The following is a 23,249-nucleotide window of genomic DNA, read 5'->3' as shown; positions in this document are numbered from 1 at the left end:
CTTTCATCATTGTGAGAGGAAGACCTTTATTGATACTACAGAAATGACTTCAGTACTTGCTTCAGCTGGTGCACCCCCACCACCACCTCCACCTCCTCATGGGAAGAGAGGACCACCTCCCCAGGTCATCACCAACACAGAGGAGGAAGAGGAAGAACTAGAGGAAGAGGAGAGAGAAGGACCACAGTTCTTGGAAGAGGTGCCCCGGGTTTCCCATAGGAAAGCCAGTTTCATTTGGCAGTTTTATTCAATCCCTCCAGGGCAGAAGAAAGTGAATGCGAGGTATGTCACCTGCCTCATTTGCAAAGACAAATTATCAAGAGGGACTGATAAAAAGTATAGTTATGGGAACTATACCATGCATAGGCACATGACCAGGAAGCATCCACTTAATTACAGCCGGGCGGAAATACGTGATATGGAACAAAACCCAACAGCAACTCCTGTGGCCAGGTCATCATCGTCAATATCATTGACAGCAGCAGAGGCACGGGAAACCGTGCCAAACATACAGGAGAATTTTGGGCATATGAAACATACTTGTATGCACTGCGGTGCGTTAATATCATGTGGTAACATGAGTATTAATGCCATCAACCTAGCTTATGACAATCATAATTGCCCTAACCGCCCCAGACAGTAATTTTTTTTTTGCTCCTGTTGAGCCCTTTTCAATGCCTGTTTTTTGTTGTTTCCCCCCCCAAAAAAAACCCCAAAAATATAAAATTGTTCAAAAAATACAAAAAAAACAAAAAATGTTCAAAAATAAATAAATATATAAAACAACAAAAACATAAAAAAAAGTTCTTTTCAGAACTACCTCCCCTTTCAAAAAAAATTGCTAGAATGTTTAGCACTCTGGCAAGCTCTATTTCTTTTGGTTCGCTTCCCGGGTCGCTTCCCGGTACGCGAACCGGGAGCTAACCAAAAAAAAAAAAAAAAAAAAAAAAGAAGAGTAAGTATAAGGAAAGTAAACAGAGAGTGATGTTAAAAGAAAGACAGCTATAGGGAGTAAACCAGAGATACTGTTTAATAGATCTATTTACCAAAGAAAAGACGGAAGAGGGTATAATTGTGAAAAACAAAATAGATAAGGAAGTGAAAGAAAAAAAAGAGAGTAGAACAATAACAAAGAAGAGTTTCTTGGAGAATGTGAGTGAATGTTCAAAATAAGATTAAAACATGGGGAATAGGGGGGCGTGGCCAAGATGGCGACGGAGTAAGACGCTCTCTGCGTTCCCTCCGGCGCCGAAATCAACAAGCAACGAATAGCACCCCCGGAACCGTGCTCTGACCGGTGGTTCTGTGGCCAAGGGGCACCGGAGCATAGTGGCAGTGTTCTGGTGGCGGCGTTGGTCCCTCGGAGCGTCCCGCGAGGTGAGACGAGCTCTTGGAGCGGAAGCGGCGGAGGGCCTGTCCGACGCCGGACTGGCGTAGGAGGGACGCCGACAGGAAGTGAAGGCAGAGCGGCCGCCGCACGGTGGTGGAGGTCGGCTCGATTCCTGGAGCGGCGCCTCATTAGCCCAGTGACCGACGGGACCTCCGGGGGTCAGCATTGCCCCACTGCCCCCTTCCCGTGTATCGAGCTGAGCGGAGCGGCGGCTGAGCTGGGGGCTGTGTGCTGAGCGGCGGAGCGGGGGCCCTGCAGCACGGACTGAGGTGAGCACCTGGAGGCAGCCGGGGGGCTCAGGACCGCGATCTGGCCCGCGAAGGGCGCCACATGAGCAGGACTGCTGGGCGGGCGCTGTGAGGAGGCGGCATTGGGCTCTGGCCGGGAGAGAGGACGGCTTGGTACGGGTTGGGCGGCCCCCCGGACTGAGTCACATGAAGATTGCGGCCACGTGTGGCCTAAGCTTGCGGGGCACCCTGGACGGCGGCGACCTATAGTGGAGGGGGAGACGAGGCGCCTGGAGTCTCGGCAGCGACTTACGACCTGAGTGAGGCTCGGCTCGGAGGGCCTGTGCCGTGCAGTGAACTGGGCGCCATTACATCGGGGAGCGGTGGCCCGGACATGTGAGGCGCTCTCTGGTCTTTGGGGGCACTCGCACCGCTGACCGGTGACCGGGGCTGTCGCATGATCTGAGGGGCTGGTCGTGCAGGGGAGCAGTCCTGGTATAGCGGCCCTAGCACTTCGCAGGAGGGCGCAGGGAGGCCCTCGTGGACGGCGATTGACGCTGTGAGTTGTGGTCGACGGCGAATTGAGATCGGCCTGGGGAGACGCACACGGCCGATCTTGTGATGGCGAACAACCAGAGGAGGGGGAAGCCTAACAAGGATGGCCTGACCAGGGGCTCCCATCTTCCGCCATCGCCTGGGGCGGGCTCCTCCTCCATGTCGGGGGACGGTGAGGCGCCGGTCACAAAAGCATTTATGACTGAGCTGTTTGCTTCCATTAAAGATGACATCTCAGAGCTGCGGTCCCAGCTCGCGTCGGACCTTAGGGAGGTGAGGAGAGACCTGGATGGGGTTGGCGAGAGGGTAGCCACCCTAGAGGACCATGATCTTACTCTGGCTAATGATGTCCATCAGCTGCAACAGGATGTGCTGCGTCTTAGGGAACAGAATCTGGATCTGCAGTCCCACGCGGAGGATCTGGAGAACCGCTCCAGGCGGAACAACATCCGTATTAAGTCGGTACCATGGGACGGGGAGTCCGGCGATTTGAGAGGTTATGTCCTGGAGCTATTCCGGCAGATCTTGGGCGACGAAGAACTTACGGACGTCAAGATGGACAGGGCCCATAGGGTTGGTCTTCCTAGGCGCGGGGGGGGCCCCCCGCCGGACATCCTAGTCTGCATCCACGATTTTCAGTTGAAAGAGCGCATTCTGAAGAAGGCCCGGGAGGCTACGTCTATCCAGTTTCGTGGACACCACCCGCAGCTGTACCAGGATTTGGCAGCTTCTACTCTACAGAAACGGCGTGAGTTTAGGCCAGTGACTGCCTTCCTGCGGGACCGCGACATTGCTTACTCCTGGGGCCACCCGTTCCGCATCATCTTTCGTTGGAACAACAGGCTTGAACAGATCAGGTCCCTTCAAGTGGCCATGGATCTACTGGGGATCGACGGACCGGATGCTTCACCTGGCGATAGGAGTCCCTCTGCAAGGGGCCGGCGGAGGTCCCCCTCCTGGCACAGGGTGGGCGGGGGGGGGGGAGGGGGGTGCCTGACAGGCCCGCCAGCATGCAAGAACGGGTCGACGCGGTGGCCACGGTTGCCACCGCCACGCTGTCTGCCTCTCAGCTTGGTTCCGGGGCGGCGTGATTTCTGAAGAGGGATCTGGCTGGCGCCGGAGGGGCGCACCCCTGCAGGTATCGTGGGTTCCTATGTACTTTGTGAGAAGACGCCCAGATACGAGACTCGTGGGGGACATCGGCCGATGTCTCCTTGCCGTCCCTTGGAGGACTCTTTTGGACTTCTGATGGTTTGTGAGGGGGTTTCTGGGGGGGGGAGGGTCTTGGAGGGGCTGTTTGGGGTGTTGGGGTTGGGGGTGAGGGGGGGTGTTGGTGGTGACGCGGTCGTGCTGTGGATGATGTGGTGTGGTGGTGAATGGGGGATTGGGAGGTGCTGTTGGTATGGGGGATGCGAGGCGGGTGGGCATGGGACTCGAGGTTGGGTCAGTGGGGCGGAGGGTTGGCGGGAGCTTGATCTTAACATGTGTTGTAACCAGGGCATCTTCCGGCAGGGGTGGAGGGCCTGCCCCCGAGTTATAGAGGATTCTTGTTTTTTGTCTCCCGATGCCTGTTAGCATAGGGACTTGGAATGTTAAGGGACTGAACTCTCCGCAGAAAAGGCATAGGGTATGGAAATATATAACGGACCACCAATTAGATATAGTGGGTCTGCAGGAAACTCACCTTACACGCACGGATGAGCTGCGTCTTAAGCATAAGGCATATCCTCTGATATACAGATCCTCTGCGTCCACAAAGCACAAGGGGGTGGCCCTCCTCTTCCATGCCTCGCTGCGTTTCCAGCCTGTGGCGATACGCACGGACAGGGAGGGCCGCTGGTTGATGGTGAGGGGGTTGGTTCAGGGGAGGCTCTGTACCTTTGTTGTGCTGTATGCTCCTAATACTGGCCAGAATAAGTTTTTGCAAGGTTTACTGCAGAAAGTGGGTGACTTTGTTGAAGGGCAGTTGTTCATCATGGGGGACTGTAATTTGGTATGGGACGGGGCGCTGGATCGTTCTGGCGCTCGAAGGGCGGATACTGGAGTGTTCTCAGAGGTGTCGCGGCAAAAAGTGGTGGACATGGGGTTGGTTGATGGGTGGCGGTTTCTACATCCAACGTCCAGGGATTACACGTTTTTTTCTCATGTACACCGCTCATATTCCCGACTGGACCATATATTCCTTAGCCAGGCTCTTAGAGGAGATGTCCTTGACTCCACCATTCTGCCCCTCTCGGTCTCGGATCACAGCATGCTGGTACTTACTCTGCGCTGGTCGTCGACAGGCTCCGGGCAACGGAAGTGGTATTTCCCGGCTTCGGTGCTTCGGGACGAGGCTTCTGACAAGGCGCTGCGGGTGGCTATTAGGGAGTTCTTTGCCCTTAACCCACCGTCTGATACCTCGGTAACCAACACGTGGGATGCCTTTAAGGCGTCCATCAGGGGCACCTGTTTGGGCCTTAACGCACAACTCAATAGGCTGCGACGCAAGGAGAGGGAGGCCCTGGAGGCTGAACTGGCTTCTCTCGAGCAGGCGCATAAACTCAACCCCTCGAGGGTGACCCTCCGGCCCCTCACGGCGGTACGGGGGAAACTGAGGGCCCATTACAGTAACAGGGCGGAGTTTACCCTCCTGAGGTTGGGCCGACAGTCCTACTCTTGTGGTAACAAAGTAGGGAGACACTTGGCCCGACAGCTTCGTGACAGGCGGGAACGTGAATACATTGGAGGGATTCGCGATTCTGCTGGACAGCTGCAGCATCGGGACGAGACGAAGGCGGCCATCTTCGGTCGCTTCTACTCGGACCTATACAAGGGGGAACAACTAGGAACGGCTGCCCAGAAGGAATACCTGGGGCGTCTACCCCTTCCGCAGGTGTCTAAGGAATGGAATGAGCTCTTGGGGGCACCGATTACCAGGGAGGAGGTGCTAGCGGCTATTACGAACTTGAAGCTTCACAAGGCGCCTGGCCCGGACGGTTACACTGCTGTGTTTTATAAATCTTACGCCTCCGAGCTATGTGACTTCTTGGTCGCTCTTTTTAATGACGTGGCCGCCTCTGGTTCCTCCACTGGCTCCCTGGCGGAGGCGATGATTACGGTCTTGCCAAAGCCGGGGAAGGACCCGGCACAATGCGCCTCCTTTCGCCCGATAGCGCTTCTTAATTTGGACGCCAAACTGTATTCGGCGATCCTGGCGCGTAGGCTCCAAGACCTTATGCCGGCGCTGATCCATCCGGACCAGTCTGGCTTCATCAAGGGGCGCCAGACGCATGATAACACACGTCGGGTGGTGCATCTCATAGAAAAAGCGGAACGATTTCGTATACCGGCGGTACTAGTGGGCCTGGACGCCGAGAAGGCCTTCGATAGGGTGGATTGGGGGTTCCTTTTCAATACCATGACTGCCTTTGGTTTTTCGGAGACCTTCATTACTATGGTGAGGGCCAACTACTGCTGCCCCCGGTCCCGGGTTGCGGTGAACGGTCATATGTCGGCATTCTTTGCTCATACTCGCGGCACTAGACAGGGTTGCCCTCTGTCCCCCCTGCTATTCGCGCTGAGCATTGAGCCGCTGGCGGTGGCGGTGCGGGAGCATGATGGGATCCGAGGTTTACCATTCGCGGGGGAACAGCATAAGATTTCGCTCTTTGCGGACGATGTCTTGCTCTCTGTTACTGATCCGGAGAGCTCGCTTCCTTGCGTAAGGGAGGCCTTGTTGGAGTTTGAGGGAGTGGCGGGCTTTAAGGTCAACTATAGCAAGTCGCACATCCTGAATCTTACCCTGTCGCAGGCCGAGAGGGACAGGGTGCGGCCGTTGACTCCGTTGGCCTGGGCCGCGGATTCGATTGTCTACCTGGGGGTCCATCTGACTCCGACGGTGGGCGGGCTATTCCAGGCTAATTTCCCATCCTTGATGGCGAAATCCCGGGCGGAATTGGACAGGTGGAAACCGAAGTTTCTGTCATGGCTGGGCAGAATCCATGCCGTGAAGATGGTCCTCCTCCCTAAATTCTTATATTTGTTCCAAGCCTTGCCTATTCCCGTGGGCAGCGATTTCTTTCGGCGCCTCAAGACTTCTTTATTGCGTTTCGTGTGGCAGGGGGGTCAGGCACGGGTCTCCTATGCGGTTCTCCGTCGACCGAGATCGGAGGGTGGGGTTGGGCTCCCGGACCTGCAGTTATATTACAAAGCGGCGCAACTGAGAGTTTTGGTAGAATGGTCGCAACAGACCTCCGAGAAACACTGGCTCCATATGGACCGATGCGTTGCCGGTAGGTCAATCTGGGACCTGGCCTGGAAACCGAAGAAGGACCGCCCCCTCAATGCATATATCAGCACTCCCACCAGCACGGTGTTGAAGGTGTGGGACTCACTGGCGGGGGATGACCGTTGGACCACGTTCCCTTCGCCGTTTACGCCCTTGCATTTCAACCCGGCTTTCCCGCCGGCGCTACATGAGGGGCCGTTTGCGGTGTGGAGGGAGGGGGGGTGTCGGGCGTTGACCCATTTGTTCCACGGCCTGGACACCCTCACTTTCGCTAACTGTATGAGGGATTATGGGGTCCCCCAGACTGAACAATTCCGGCATGTTCAGCTGCTTCATTGGGCTACGTCGCCTGGAGTGGTGGAGGCGGCTACGAGACCGCCGACGCCGTTTGAGGCCTTTATTTTGCGGACGTCTGCCATGAAGGGGGCCATTTCCTTCCTTTACCAGCTGCTGCTTCAATCGGCGATAGCCCCTCGACCTCGTTATATGGGGCAATGGGAGGAAATGCTGGGGCGAGAAGTCACGGACGTGGAATGGTCGGCGCTGTGGCGCGACTTGACGTCCTTTAACCATTCCTTGCACTTGAGGGAAGCCCACCTCAAAACGGTCATGCAATGGTATATGTGCCCGACTAGGCTTCACCGCATTTTCCCGAGCACCTCGGATAAGTGCTGGAGGGGTTGCGGCCTTTTGGGGGACTTCCGCCATATCTGGTGGGACTGCCCGGTGATCCGTCCGTACTGGGAGGAAATTCTCTCCCACATGAAGGAAATATTGACTTATCCCATTGATGACTCTATGGCCTGTGTCCTGCTAGGGCTGCGTGACCCTGGCCTCACCTATCAGACCAGAGCAGATAAAAAGATTTTGTGGCTGTGCCTCGGCGCAGCGAAGCTCACACTGGCTGCGGCCTGGAAGAAGAAGGAGGCTCCGGCGGTCTCATTGTGGCACGCGCGGCTGTGGAGGCTGCTCAGTCTGGAGAGAGTGGCGGACATCTTCCTGGGCCAGTATAAGAGTTTCCGGTATCAGTGGGGTCCTCTGGTTACGTTTCTGTCTAAGGGGTTACCCTCGGCCGTATGTCCGGCCTCCTTGAGGTCGATGCACCTCTTTCAAGTGTAATGTGGATATGATTGAGTGATTGAGTGAGTGGCGTCACCACCGGGGGGGAGGGAGGGGGTGGGATGGGGATGTTGGTTGTTTCTGTTTTTTGGGCTGTGGAGGATCCACGAATTGATTATCTGCACCGCTTGTATGGAACTTGTAGGGCTGGGGTCCGGCACATTGCGGCACTGGTCGTCTTAGCTGGACTGACCTAATGATAAGCTGGTTGAACACCATGTACAGTGGTCCTGATTGCTATGTTGTCTCGAGCCTGGGCTGGATATGCGTATGATATGGCTTGGGCCACTGCTGATGTATGTACAAGGCTTTTACCATGATGTTGGGTTCTGTGCGGTTCCCCCGCAGCCCTATGTTTATTTTCCTATGCAACTCAAAATAAAATAAAACTTTTACAAAAAAAAAAAAAAACATGGGGAATAACAGAGAGAAAAAATAGAAAACAGAAAACAAAAAATAACAGAAAAAGATTAATTGAAACAGCAAAGAAATGTAAATAACATAAAGCCATATCATCAACATAGGCAATAAAAGTTTTGCAGCTTTTATCAGCAGAAATGTGTCGCCAAAGCCGCTTTTGCAGCAGAAAACTGCCGCTAAAACCACTTTTGCACCAGTTTTCTGCCAATAAAAACAGCAATAATTTTATTGGCTGTGTTCATAATATGCCCCTTAGTGTGCTTCAACTACACAGAGAAAGCATTATGAACAAGTAGTGATAGAGTGATCAGTCAAAGACACTAAGAGTAATAGAGACGGAGTGAGTGAACAAGAGTGAGGAACTATGAGAAGAGAGGGACTGAGAAAAAGAGTGGAAGGAGTTGAGTAAGTAGGTAATAGAGAAAGGAATGAGGAAAGTAGCAAAGGCAGGAAACTGAGGGTTAAAGAAATGAAGCTGTGGAACTAATAGTAGGTGAATGTGATAGAAATGTAACGAAAAGAATACAAAACATTTACCTTATAATTGTCGTTAAATTACTCACTTTTTGTTTTTATACTTTCAATCTGTGAAAGAGAGAACAAACATTTGAAAAATATTAAAACATGTATTTAAAAATTACAAAAGACAAGGGAAAAGATTGAAGGACAAACATTTTTTCAACAACTTTGACACTTACAGAAGCTTCTGCTTCTCCAGGCCCCCTACACAGTCCTAAAGATATACATTTTAAACTAACAGTATCTTGATGCAGATGAAGTGAGGCCTATCTTAAAACATGGTGCATCTTTTGCACTGCTGTTGTCTCACAAAAGTGTCCAGGATGACGATAAGGTGTGGCCTATCCAGAGGTTTGTTTATGGTGAGGCCTACTCAGGATTAAAGTTACGCTTGATGAAGAATACAGAGGAGATAATACATGTAAAGGCCTACCAATGAAGTAAGTAATGTCCACTTTATTGCGCCAGTCATCATAAATGTATCCCTAAGCTTCTTATCTTGTTACAGATGAACCGCCATATGTATCATCAAACTATTTTGCATTTCCTAAATAGCGAATTTTAAGGAATAAATAGCGATTCTTTACCATTCCTAATTTGCAATGAGCAAATTGCTAATTGCAAATTACCCATTCATTTCCATGGGCCAGGAGGCCCATAGGAATGAAGGTGCAATTTGCGATTAGCAATTAGCTCATCGCAAATTAAGAATTTTTCCAAGGGTGCAGGGGTGTCTCAAGAACACCCTGCTGCACCCCTGAAAAAGAAATTTGGGGGCATATGGCGCACATACATGCCCTAAGGGCATGTATGGGCGTCATATGTCACCTTTTGTTTTTTGGAAAAAAAGCTTTTTGAAAAGAATTCGCAAATTACCACCAACTAGAAGTTGGTGGTAATTTGCAAATTCTTAATGGCATTTTTTGCATATTTTTTGTTTGATACATTGCATTTAAGGAATCGCAAAATTTGCAAATCGTTCAATGCAATAGCAAAATAAGGAATAGCAAATTTTGAATTAAGGACATTTTAAGTCATTTCCCCATGTACAGTGTTTTCAAATTATGATTTGAAAATCGTTTTTAGGGAAAAGGAATGGTTTGTAAATTTATGACAAGGACATAATGGTGTATGCTTCTTTATAAGGCATTTCAGTGTCTCTGATGTCATTTTTCCCATATTAGATTAAAAGACCTTTCCCCGTGGAGCACATTCCTTGTAAATATGCTCCCACCTGTGCATGGTAAATTTAGATTTTGACTGTTTGAGTTACATAGCCATGTTAAAAGTGACCCAAAAAAGTTGCAAAGGCTTTAAAAAAACACTTTCATGTGTCTTAAGGACATTTTAAGTCATTTCCCCGTGGGCAGTGTTTTGTAAGTGGCGCAAAAGAGGCATACACCTATCATAAATCTGTCCCTAGCATTTTAAATGATTAATTCAGGATGACGATAAGGTGTGGCCTATCCAGAGGTTTGTTTAAGGTGAGGCCTACTCAGGATTGCAGATTAAAGTTACGCTTGATGAAGAATACAGAGGAGATAATACATGTAAAGGCCTACCAATGAAGTAAGTAATGTCCACTTCATTGCGATAGTCATCATAAATGTATCCCTAAGCTTCTTATCTTGTTACAGATGAACCGCCATATGTATCATCAAAATATTTTGCATTTCCTAAATAGCGAATTTTAAGGAATAAATAGCGATTCTTTACCATTCCTAATTTGCAATGAGCAAATTGCTAATTGCAAATTACCCATTCATTTCCATGGGCCAGGAGGCCCATAGGAATGAAGGTGCAATTTGCGATTAGCAATTAGCTCATCGCAAATTAGGAATTTTTCCAAGGGTGCAGGGGTGTCTCAAGAACACCCTGCTGCACCCCTCAAAAAGAAATTTGGGGGCATATGGCGCACATACATGCCCTATGGGCATGTATGGGCGTCATATGGCACCTTTTGTTTTTTGGAAAAAAAGCTTTTTGAAAAGAATTCGCAAATTAACACCAACTAGAAGTTGGTGGTAATTTGCAAATCCTTAATGGCATTTTTTGCATATTTTTTGTTTGATACATTGCATTTAAAGAAACGCAAAATTTGCAAATCCTTCAGTGCAATCGCAAAATAAGGAATAGCAAATTTTGCTATTCCTTATTTTGCATCAAACTTGTTTGATACATACCATTTGTCTAATTAGCATTCGCAAAGGCTGAAATTCGCAGAATTTAGGCCTTTGCGAATGCTAATTAGCTTGATACATATAGCCCCAAGTGAGGCCTGTCTTGCAACATGGTGCATCTTTTGCATCACTGCTGCATCGGTTTCATGTGGCACGGTTTTTTTACACCATGACACATCTGCCTAAATGCATCAATTTGTAATTTTGTCGCCTCATAGGAAATCTTTTGCACCGCCGCTGCATCAGAAAAGTGACGCACAGTGTCGCAAAAGAGGCATACACCTATCATAAATCTGTCCCTAGCATTTTAAATGATTAATTCAGGATGACGATAAGGTGTGGCCTATCCAGAGGTTTGTTTAAGGTGAGGCCTACTCAGGATTTCAGATCAAAGTTACACTTGATGAACAATACAGAGGAGATAATACATGTAAAGGCCTACCAATGAAGTAAGTAATGTCCACTTCATTGTGCCAGTCATCATAAATCTATCCCTATGCTTCTTATCTTGTTAGAGATGAACTGCCATATGTATCATCAAACTATTTTGCATTTCCTAAATAGCGAATTTTAAGGAATAAATAGCGATTCTTTACCATTCCTAATTTGCAATGAGCAAATTGCTAATTGCAAATTACTCATTCATTTCCATGGGCCAGGAGGCCCATAGGAATGAAGGTGCAATTTGCGATTAGCAATTAGCTCATCGCAAATTAGGAATTTTTCCAAGGGTGCATGGGTGTCTCAAGAACACCCTGCTGCACCCCCTGAAAAAGAAATTTGGGGGCATATGGCGCACATACATGCCCTAAGGGCATGTATGGGCGTCATATGGCACCTTTTGTTTTTTGGAAAAAAAGCTTTTTGAAAAGAATTCGCAAATTACCACCAACTAGAAGTTGGTGGTAATTTGCAAATCCTTAATGGCATTTTTTGCATATTTTTTGTTTGATACATTGCATTTAAGAAATCACAAAATTTGCAAATCCTTCAGTGCAATCGCAAAATAAAGAATAGCAAATTTTGCTATTCCTTATTTTGCATCAAACTTGTTTGATACATACCATTTGTCTAATTAGCATTCGCAAAGGCCAAAATTCACAGAACTTCGACCTTTGCAAATGCTAATTAGCTTCATACATATGGCCCCAAGTGAGGCCTGTCTTGCAACATGGTGCATCTTTTGCATCACTGCTGCATCAGTTTCATGTGGCACGGTGTTTTTTACACCATGACACATCTGCCTAAATGCATCAATTTGTAATTTTGTCGCCTCATAGCAAATCTTTTGCACCGCCGCTGCATCACAAAAGTGACGCATAGTGGCGCAAAAGAGGCATACACCTATCATAAATCTGTCCCTAGCATTTTAAATGATTATTTCAGGATGACGATAAGGTGTGCCCTATCCAGAGGTTTGTTTAAGGTGAGGCCTACTCAGGATTGCAGATGAAAGTTACGCTTGACGAAGAATACAGAGGAGATAATACATGTAAAGCTCTACCAATGAAGTAAGTGATGTCCACTTCATTGCGCCAGTCATCATAAATGTATCCCTAAGCTTCTTATCTTGTTAGAGATGAACCGCCATATGTATCATCAAACTATTTTGCATTTCCAAAATAGCGAATTTTAAGGAATAAATAGCGATTCTTTACCATTCCTAATTTGCAATGAGCAAATTGCTAATTGCAAATTACCCATTCATTTCCATGGGCCAGGAGGCCCATAGGAATGAAGGTGCAATTTGCGATTAGCAATTAGCTCATCGCAAATTAGGAATTTTTCCAAAGGTGCAGGGGTGTCTCAAGAACACCCTGCTGCACCCCTGAAAAAGAAATTTGGGGGCATATGGCGCACATAAATTTTAACAACATTCCTTTACGTCAAAAACGATTTTCAAGTCATAATTTGAAAACACTGCACCCGGGGGGAAATGACTTAAAATGTCCTTAAGACACATGAAAGTGTTTTTTTAAAGCCTTTGCAAGTTTTTGGGTCACTTTTAACATGGCTATGTAACTCAAACAGTCAAAATCTAAATTTACCATGCACAGGTGGGACCATATTTACAAGGAATGTGCCCCACGGGGAAAGGTCTTTTAATGTAATATGGGAAAAATGACATCAGAGACACTGAAATGCCTTATAAAGAAGCATACACCATTATATCCTTGTCATAAATTTACAAACCATTCCTTTTCCCCAAAAACGATTTTCAAATCATAATTTGAAAACACTGCACATAGGGAAATTACTTAAAATGTCCTTAAGACACATGAAAGCGTTTTTTGATTGCCTTTCCAGCATGGTTGGGTCACTTTTAACATAGCTATGTAACACAAACATTCAAAATCTAAATTTGCCATGCACAGCTGGGAGCATATTTACAAGGAATGTGCCCCACGGGGAAAGGTCTTTTAATGTAATATGGGAAAAATGACATCAGAGACACTGAAATGCCTTATAAAGAAGCATACACCATTATATCCTTGTCATAAATTTACAAACCATTCCTTTTCCCCAAAAACGATTTTCAAATCATAATTTGAAAACACTGCACATAGGGAAATGACTTAAAATGTCCTTAAGACACATAAAAGCGTTTTTTGATTGCCTTTGCAGCATGGTTGGGTCACTTTTAACATAGCTATGTAACACAATCATTCAAAATCTAAATTTGCCATGCACAGGTGGGAGCATATTTACAAGCAATATGCTCCACAGAGAAAGGTCTTACATTAAAATGGGAAAAATAACATCAGAGACACTCAATTGCCTTATAATGAAGCATACACCATTATGTCCTTGTCATAAATATTATAACCATTCATTTTCCTCAAAAACGATTTTCAAATCATAATTTGAAAAGACTCCACAGCTCCTATGCACAATAACACCCTGTCAGTACTAATACTTCACATTTTCTCCAATTACATTTTCTCAAAGAAACAAAATCTATTTGTAAAACACTTGAGACAAAGCAACATTTGAAGAACACAACTTTCTTCATAATTTTCTCCTTAAAGCACACTATTCTCTATCTAAATTAAAGAAATCTTTTCTCACCTTAGCAAATACTTTGAGTTTCAAAACAGTCTCAGAAACACACCAATATGTCTTCAGCAGAGCAAAAGGTATGCACTCCAGAGTCTGCAGCTATCAAAAGCACAGAAATGCTGTAATTCTTCACACATATCTCTCATGTCACCCAATCAAAACTCTTCCCTCACTTTTTTTCAAATGAAAACCCTTCCCCCTCTGCCATTTCATGCCTTTTCTGCATGGCAACCACCTCTTGGAAGACCTCTGGTGTTTGCAAGTTCACACAACAATGTTGCAATTGAACTCTGAACTCTCAGTGCACCTCATATCCAGTGCATTCTTTCATTTAATGATTTTTTCTTGACCACTCAAAATACATCTTTCAAACAACTCATCCATGCACCCTAACTTTCTGTTTTCAGCAATCAAAATCCACCAATCACTGTTACTGCTTCATTAACACAGAAACTCCACAGTTTTTTTCATTTTAAACTCTTATTTTTTCAACTGCCATTTCATTGCCACACTTCATCTGACTGCAGGAGAAGCTTCTCTCACCATGTTTTCTGTCTGGATTGTTGGACATAGTTACATCTATTGGGCTCAGAGGTATGCTGAGAACAGGAATTTACCTAACCTCAATCTACAAGATGTGGAAATTAAGTGGTTTGGCCACAGAGGATTAAAATGTCACCAATTGATACCATTGGTGAAAACCTTTATGCATTTGCCAAAACCTGACCTGTTAATTGTGCACTGTGGAGGTAATGATTTGGGCACTTTGACTGGGGTAGGTCTGGAAATGCTTTTAAAGGACACCTTTGAGCAATTGATGGCACTTTTTCCTCAGACTGCCTTGGTATATTCAAATATATGCCAAAGACAGAAATGGAGGTGGTCAAACCAATTTTGTCCACAAATTGAGAAGTCGAGGAAGCATGTAAACAAATCTGTTTCAGCTTACATGAGAGACCATGGAATGGGCTCCCTGTACAACAATAACTTGCGTTACTACATGCAAGATATCTACAGAGGAGATGGAGTTCACTTCTCAGATGAGGGCAACAGAATTTTCATTCTGAATTTAAGACTGTGCATTGGTACCTACTTATAAGTACCTAAATGTACCATAAACCCAAAAGCTCTTCTCAGAGCTACCCTACATCTGATCACTCACAATTATTATTTTACTCTAACATTTTTCACTAATTTTCAACAAAGTACGCTCCCTGGGGCGCTACCCGGTACGCGAACCGGGAGCTAACCTCGCTAAATTTTTAAAAATATGGTTTTTTTTTCGCACATATGGGCCTCCTCAGCCACCCTCAGAAAACCTAGGGGGTCAAGATAAGTCTACCGTGCCCCCTTCTACCCATTCTGAACATTATTTGCCCTCCATCTTGTATCTTAATTCGACCGAAACACAAAATGGTGGACTCCCGTAACGCTTAAGGTTCGCGAACCGGGGCGCTCACCAGTTCGCGTACCGGGTCGCTCCCTGGGAAGCGCACCATCAAAAAAGGTGGGAAAGTAGTTTACAGAAAAGCGACTGGAGACAATTTCACCAAATATAGATTAGCTCATACTACATACCAATGCCTACCATTTTCACAAATTTGATTGAAATTCCATTTAACCATTTAGCCTGTAGACCTCTCTAAATACCCTGAGGTAAATTACTTCACAAAACACATCTGAAGTGTTGGAATTGACAACCAATTAAAATGTTACTTTCATTTTCTACTTTTTTTACCTGACATTTGATTGGTTATGTACCTGAATATATATAAAGGAAGAGAGAGAAACACAGCCATTTTGACTACTACTTCCTGAACTACATTGCAAGATCATTTTCACTCACAACTTAAACTTGTTTTTAGAAGGTGAGATATTATTTTATAAATTTGAAAACATTTTCAGATAGTTATATACTATCCCTCTGTAAGAGTTAGACATTGAGAAAGGCTTCTTTATTATAATTATGGATTGATTTAGGTTTCTGTGGTATAATTATGAATTTACTTAGGCTTCTTCACAGGCACTTTTTAATAGTACTACTTCACGCCTGAAACCATACAGTGCCCATAGATTACTTCTCTGTTATAAACTCACAAGTACCTGTCTGAACTTAAACCCAACAGTGCCCTATCTCTACTGATATATTTATTTTTTATGCAAATTACAGCAATAAAATGGAAGGTGAGCAGAATGTTTCCTTCGAAATTGTTCTGGAGAACAACACAGAAAAAGATATTGAGGACAATGATGACTCAGATTTCATGGATGAATCACGGGACCATGAATTAGTTCAATGTGTAGAATCTGTGGATCATTTACTTCATTATGATGACGGTCAAATGTGGGAACTTATGTTCACTCAACAAGAGGACATATCGGACAGTCAAATGCTAGACGTTCTATTAAATTTTGAAAAACAATCCAAAAAATAAAATTGTATGTAATATTAAAAAATTGTTTGAGTCTTTAATCATTTTTATATGTAATTCATAAACTAGTTAAATGTTAGAAATGTTATTAAATTTTCAAACACAATCACAATAATAAATAATTGCTTAAAAAATAAAAAAAATTAAAAAATAATCAACAAAACCAACAATCAATTAACATACAGTATTTGAAAAGTCTATCATTCTTTTTTCCTTATAGTACGCTGCCCAGAACGCTTCCCGGTTCGCGAACCGGGCGCTACCCACGCAAAAAAACAAAAAAAATGTTTGTTTTTTTTTGCCCCGCGGGGCCCTTTTAAAGCCTCCACATTAAACCTAGGGGGTCAGGGAGGATCTACTATGCCCCCTTATGGTCATTTCCCCCTTTGTTTTGGCCTCCTCTTGTCTCTCAATCCTACCGAGAGACAAGATGGCGGCCGCTCCGGACTGTTTAGAATGTTGACAGACACCGGAGAGCCAATCAGCTTCGCTACGCGAAGTTCCGTTGCGCCTAAGGTCCGCGAACCGGAGCGCTGCCCGGTCCGCTGTTACAGATATATATCTTTTTTTGAATGTTAATTTCTCAAAATCCACTGAAGCACATATATTGAGACCTAGCAAAGGCACATCGGGCTACCAGTCCCTACAATTTTGCCAAGTTTCGTGGAAATCCATCCATTCAGCCGTTCGGGCTAAAAGTGAGGCCAACCGTCCTATGGAAAACTCAATGTTAAAAACACGTTTTGGGACCCCCCTTTTTTCTCGGGCCCCCCTTGACGAACCCCCCCCCAAATTTCCAGGGGCTGCTCAGAAACAAAACGTTCCATTTTCCAGAAAATTTCAGCCAATTCCGTCCACAAACGCCAAAGTTATTAGACATAGAATTTTCAAAAATCCCATAGGGAAAAAATCCTAACTATATATACCTACTGGCGACCGCCAGTAGGTAATATATATATATATATATATATATATATAGTGTTGATATGCAATGTCCATTTTGTCCATCAAACTCGTAATACTGTCACTCGATCAGTTTATTATTGATATTTGAACCGCAGAAAGGGGGGGGGGGTGAAGAGATATTTCCAAAAATCAATGTGGAAGTGAGGGGATACAGAGAATGAGACTGGAGTCTTACTTCCTAGTACACATACTTATTGGGGTCAACTAAAAAAATGCATGTAGAAGCGTAGTAAGTAATGCTGTAGGAACACTCTTTTATGTACTCTGACATGCCTTTGTTTATGGGTTCATAGATGGCACAGTCCTTTCTCTTTGTGCTAATTGTATATGAATATTTCTATAATATGGCCATTTTATTCCAATTTTAAATGCTCTGAGGCCTATTAACAAAGATGTAGCAGCACGTAAAAGAGTAGGGCAGGAGTACCACCTATGCACTCCAAAAACAGCTTTATGACTAAGCCCCTTCACATTTAATGTATTTACGTATTGGACCAGTTATGACTATGTCTGTATAAAGGAGGACCCTTTCTGGAGCAGAGGGCTCATAGATACAGTTTTAGCATCCAAGTGAAGAGTCTCGCTTCATAAAAACTACTATTAACACATTTTTATTTAACTGTACCATAAATTCACACCACGCAGTCTTTCTTCACCCATTCCTCCCTGTCCAAATTTTCACGCAACCTCAACCCTGAGCACCAGGCAATTCGTTTGGCACATTCCCTGATCTCAGAAGACCAACCCATTGTAAAAATCTGTATACGAAAGAACGGCGATCTGGTCGGCTTTATAATAAACACTTAGAATTCAAAGATTTTGAAGTCTTCGCTTACTTTTCCCAAACATGCACTTATTTATTCATTTATTCATTTGTGTACTTGTTTTTTTATAGGTGATTTCAGCAATTTATTTGCATTTGCCAGTATCTGGACCTTGATTTTTCCTAACTTATTTTACTCATTTATGTTTGCAACTATCCGTTTATTGATCATTTTATTCTAGGTTTATAACTTTTTTTAAATATATTCATTACAGTGTTTAATAATGCATGGAAATACGCGTGTATCGATGTTTATGTCTATCCATGGCTTCTAGCTATTTATCCATTCATGGTGGCATGCATCGTGTTATATACCTATGTATTTATTCTGCTATTACGTAAACGCTAATATGGGTAATTATGTTGGGGTTAGTTGCATATGTATGTTTTACCTGTGGCATTTATTCTGTGTATTAATGTATATAATAAGATATTTCTTATTTCAAAGTAAGAAAATATATCATTTTCTGCCAGGTCCCCATTTTCTTCCTTGCACTCGACCGCTAGAAGGCGCTGCAGCCCGTCTTATGGAGCTGACCGCAGCTGGACTCCGAGATATGGCTCTGCTGGTGTCAGCGCCCAGTTAATGGCTGTCAGCAAGGGGTAAAGACGTTCGCGGGCGGGTAATTAAAACCAAATTGCAGGCGGGGGATGCCCGCACGTGAATGATATTGTCATTTATAATGATTTAACATGCACCTGGGTAAGGTGAGGGGGAACAGAGAGGGTATTTACAGGGACCCGTTTGGTGGTGCGGAAGCTGCGCCTATATTTAAAGTTGTTATATTTTCGAGTCAAAACGTGTGGGAAAACGGAATAAAAGCAAACACGTCTTGACGGTGGTTAACATGAATGAAGCGGTAACTTCATTTACGTTAGGGCGCAAAACGTTGTTCTTATATAAAACCTTACATACAAAATAAAAAATCTACGCACCCACCGGAAGTCAGGCAATGTCGCCTGTGACGGGGGCGGGGCCGCGTCCGGACCGGAAAAGGAGGCATGGGCGCTTGTGTGTGTGTCTGAGAGAATGCAGCGTTCGCGTGCGCGTGCTCGTTTCAAATCGCCTCCAAGGCGATGCGCGCGTCCAGGATTGTCTCCTGGAAAGGAGACACGCCAACAATAGGTTCTCGGCGGAGACGCGCTTCCGCGCGTTCAGCTGAGACCTAAAAACGGATCTCACAACACAAGTCCAAAATCAAATGCCACACACAATGCGCACTACTGGTCCACAATTTTGATAAATATCACCACAATACAGATTAGATCAAATGGACAGTATAATCTGTTACAACCCACGGTCTTAAAGGTGGGTCTATACAACTTCGACTATCATGATGTGATGCAAGAGTGATTGAAAAACGTCAGACAGTCCACTGTGTTCTAAACGACCATGATGAACTTTTGACTTTAAAAAGAAAATAGCAATAAGGCTTTTTGGCATGTATATAATCCTCCTAATAAATCTTGAAGCCAATGCTGTTAGGTTGATATATATCCTCTGAAATATTAAAGCATTGAAATCTTAAAAATGTATTCCTAGTATTCATAGAGTACTAAACCACAAGTGTACACCATGTAACTCCATTTAATTTATTGCTATATCCTTTTGTTGTGTTCTAATATTGATAAGATATACATTTGAAACTTATATTCGCCCATTTTTTTTAACATAGATACACAATAGAGTATGTAATGTCACTTTATGTACTAAATTTATAACGGTATGATCATTAATATGTATAATCACTGTGATGAGCTTTTCTACTGTGCAGGGGCTATAATGCTAAATTCATGTTGGACGACTATCACTGCAATATAGATATAAATGATATATTCTAGAATGAAATGGAACCATGTGTAATATTGATATGATGGGCATTTTCACCAATGTATTTCTATACACTGTAGTTTAGTAATGATGATTGGTTCAAATACAGACACTCACACAAGGGTATGGTATTTATACATAAACTGTTGGGCATATGGCCCAATGCAAAGCTCTGAGAAATCAGTTTCTATTGCATGCCTGAACTTTATCTCTACAACCAGTACAATCCATTTAGATCAGAGACTTGACTTCAATCAAGACAGCAAAACTTACACATTTAACAGTAACAGATCTGAAAGGTTATGTTCCCACCTCTAACAGCTTTTGAGTAGATACGTATAAAAATGCATTCGGCCACTGTAAGCGTCTCACTGGAGCGACATGCCATCCGAGTTTCTCTGCATTTGTTGGGCCAAAACATGCATTACATACAGTAAGCTATTTAGCTTGTCAGCCTTGCAGTAACTGAGGAGTGTCATTTTTAGGTTTCGCCTGCACAGTGAAATCACTTGTATCAAAGAAAAAAATCTTAAAAGGGGCTTAGAGCCTGACCATTATGTACCATGGGCTGCATCCCATGTCACTCTAATTTCCTTGCTTCCTACAGTGGAGCCTGGACAGAGTACTGCTTCTGGTGGCCAGTGTCCTGCACTCTTCAGTGGGTTTGTCTGTGAAAAGGATGCAGTTGTGGGAGAAAATAGCACGGGTAGTGCAGCTAAAACTAAATGATGTGAACTCATGGGTATTGTAGTTGTGGTGCATTAGGGCCGTGGCAAAAACTTTCCTCTCTGGCCCATGCAAGCATGGAATTACGCCAAGCATGTATATGTGGGGGATCTGGTGATTTTCCACCTTTTACTGATCAGTCTCTTGGCCACTATCAGTCCCTGGTCAAGAAATCTGGACGTGACTTTCGTGTTGGGTGTCCTACGAAACGTATGCAATACATATGTGGGACAATCGAACAGCAGCTCCTGACCTGTACAAGCATGTAGTGATGCGGCCACTTCGCCCCAGTATGTACCCACCTTGTGGCAGCTCCAGAACATATGGATCAAGTCAGTCCCAATCTCCTCGCACCTCGGGCATATGGCATCTCCACGATTGAAATATTGGTTAATTTACACAGGCGTAAGATATGCCCTGTGTATTAACTGTATCTGCTGAAAGAGCATGTTCCTGGGGATGCATGTCGGGCTCTCAAGAACTTGGGCCCAGTCCTTATTGGTAAATTGGTGACCCAGATTTTGTTCCCACTCACGGTGATGTGTATCAAGGCTGATCGCTGCGTGAGTCCTGAATGAGGCTGTGAACCAGTGTGTCAGATGTCTACCCTGCCATGTAAGTTGTAAATACTGCATTGTGAGATGCGTCTGTGGCTCTGTAGTGATGTCCCCCCATTTTGCCGTAAGTGAGGCCACTAGCGTATGATGGGTGAGAAATTGCCCAGGCAGCAGTGCCTCCACGTGTACGAGCATTGTGTATGGCATGAGCGCCCCTTCATGGTACAGATCACAGAGAGTGTGGATGCCTTTTTGTTGCCACTCCCTGAGTGCAACCATTGCTAGCACTGCTTTCCCATTGAGGGTTCCCTCCAAGGGTAACACCGGCGCGTAGGGGAGCACGCTGCACGTTATGTGTTGACTCCTATGGAGCATTTGTAAACCACAGCAAGTAGTAGAGGTTCTGGTGGTCGTGGACGCGCCCCCGGGTTGAACAGTTAGATTATATGCTCCAGAAGGTAGGACTGTTGCATAGTTGCAGTGTCTGCACAATTCAAGTCTGACAACCACCGCACAATCCATTGTAATTGAGAGGCTAGGTAATAATGCTCAAAACAGGGAGCCGCCAGCCCACCTTGGTCGGTCGGCAGGTACAGTTTTTTCAGTGCCACCCTATGCCTGGTACTGCCCCAGATGAAGTCTCTTATCTGTTTCTCTAAGGCGGTGAAAAAGGAAGCTGGCATGTATAGTGGTAGATTCTTAAAATAGTACAGGAGCCGCAGGAGTATCACCATTTGAGTGAGCGCTATCCTACCCGCCACAGCTAGTGGCAGAGTGCTCCAGAATCGCATTTGCGACTTAATGGACATCACCACTCTCCCTAGGTACCCATCAAAAAGATAATTCGACTGACAGTAGATCTGAATTCCTAGGTAGCGGAACGTGTCAGGCTGCCACTGCACTAGTTTGGCGCTCATAGTAAGGCCCGGGTCACGAAGCCCCTTCTTAAGTTTTTAGTTGGAATCCTATTTGTTATGGTGCGGCCATCGCCTTTCCTTATCTGCACCCACATATCTGAGTAAAGGTTGATTATCGCCTCCAAAAGTTTACTTGGTGTCCCCCAACTTTGCATTTTGGCCCATAACTTCTCTCTCTGTACTTTGCCAAACGCCGCTTTGAGGTCAATAGAACATGCATACAGGGTACGGGATTTTGCTAAAGCTTGATTAGCTTGGAGTGTCACTGCTGAGATGTTAATGAGGGTGCTCATTCCGGCCCAAAATCCAGCCTGAGTGTTTGGTATCAGATTTATATTGTTGACCCAGACCTTTAGATCTACCAAGAGGTTTGAAGCATACATTTTGGCTTTAACGTCGATCAGTGCGATCATTCTGTAGTTAGCAGGATCTGACCGTGCACCCGATTTATATATAGGATTTAAAATACTTCCTCGCCAGGAATCGGGGATCGTGCGGGATGCGAACGCATATGTGAATAGCGGGGAGAGGATACCTGACCAGAATGGAGGTTCATGCCGGAAAAGTGCGTTTGGCAAGCCGTTAGGTCCTGGTGCTCCCTCAGGTCTTAGGTTTTTTATGATTTTGAGGACCTCAAGTCAAGTCAAGTCAAAACCACTTTATTCGATTAATTAAAATCATAAAAGTATACTAAACATTAATAAAACTATCTAAAACATGTTAAAAAGGTCAATTAATACGATTTCAGTCAAAATGACAGTTAAAACCCATTAAAAAATAAAAATGATTACACAATTTCATTTCCATTCAAGCCCAACAATCCATTATTTGAATACATGAAACAGAATAGTTAGCTTCCAGCGTTAAGAGTCCAATCTTGATCTCCTGATTCTTATAGATGCAGCCAGAAAACTGGCGATACAGTACATAATTACGGGGGTTTCCATCATTTGCAGAAATAGCAATGCGGGCTTATACTGCGAAAATCTCATCTCTTTCAGCATTGGTTTTACAAACCGATTCCGGGGTTCAGAATACCAGGGGCAAAAAAACAAAAAGTGCGCAGTGTCCTGGACGGACTGATCATCACATTTACATGGAGTAGAATCCTCAAGCCTACACCAACCTTTCACATCCCAAAGAACCATATGGATTTGATTGAAACGGAATTTTGTTAGTAACCATCTATGGAAAAAATTTGTCACCACTGACAAATAAGGAGCCAACTCAGGAGATGTGGTTACCATTACATGTGCC

The sequence above is a fragment of the Lissotriton helveticus genome, chromosome 5_1 (assembly GCF_964261635.1).
Source record: "Lissotriton helveticus chromosome 5_1, aLisHel1.1, whole genome shotgun sequence".
Taxonomy (NCBI): Eukaryota; Metazoa; Chordata; class Amphibia; order Caudata; family Salamandridae; genus Lissotriton; species Lissotriton helveticus.
Note: the sequence above shows the minus strand (reverse complement) of the source record.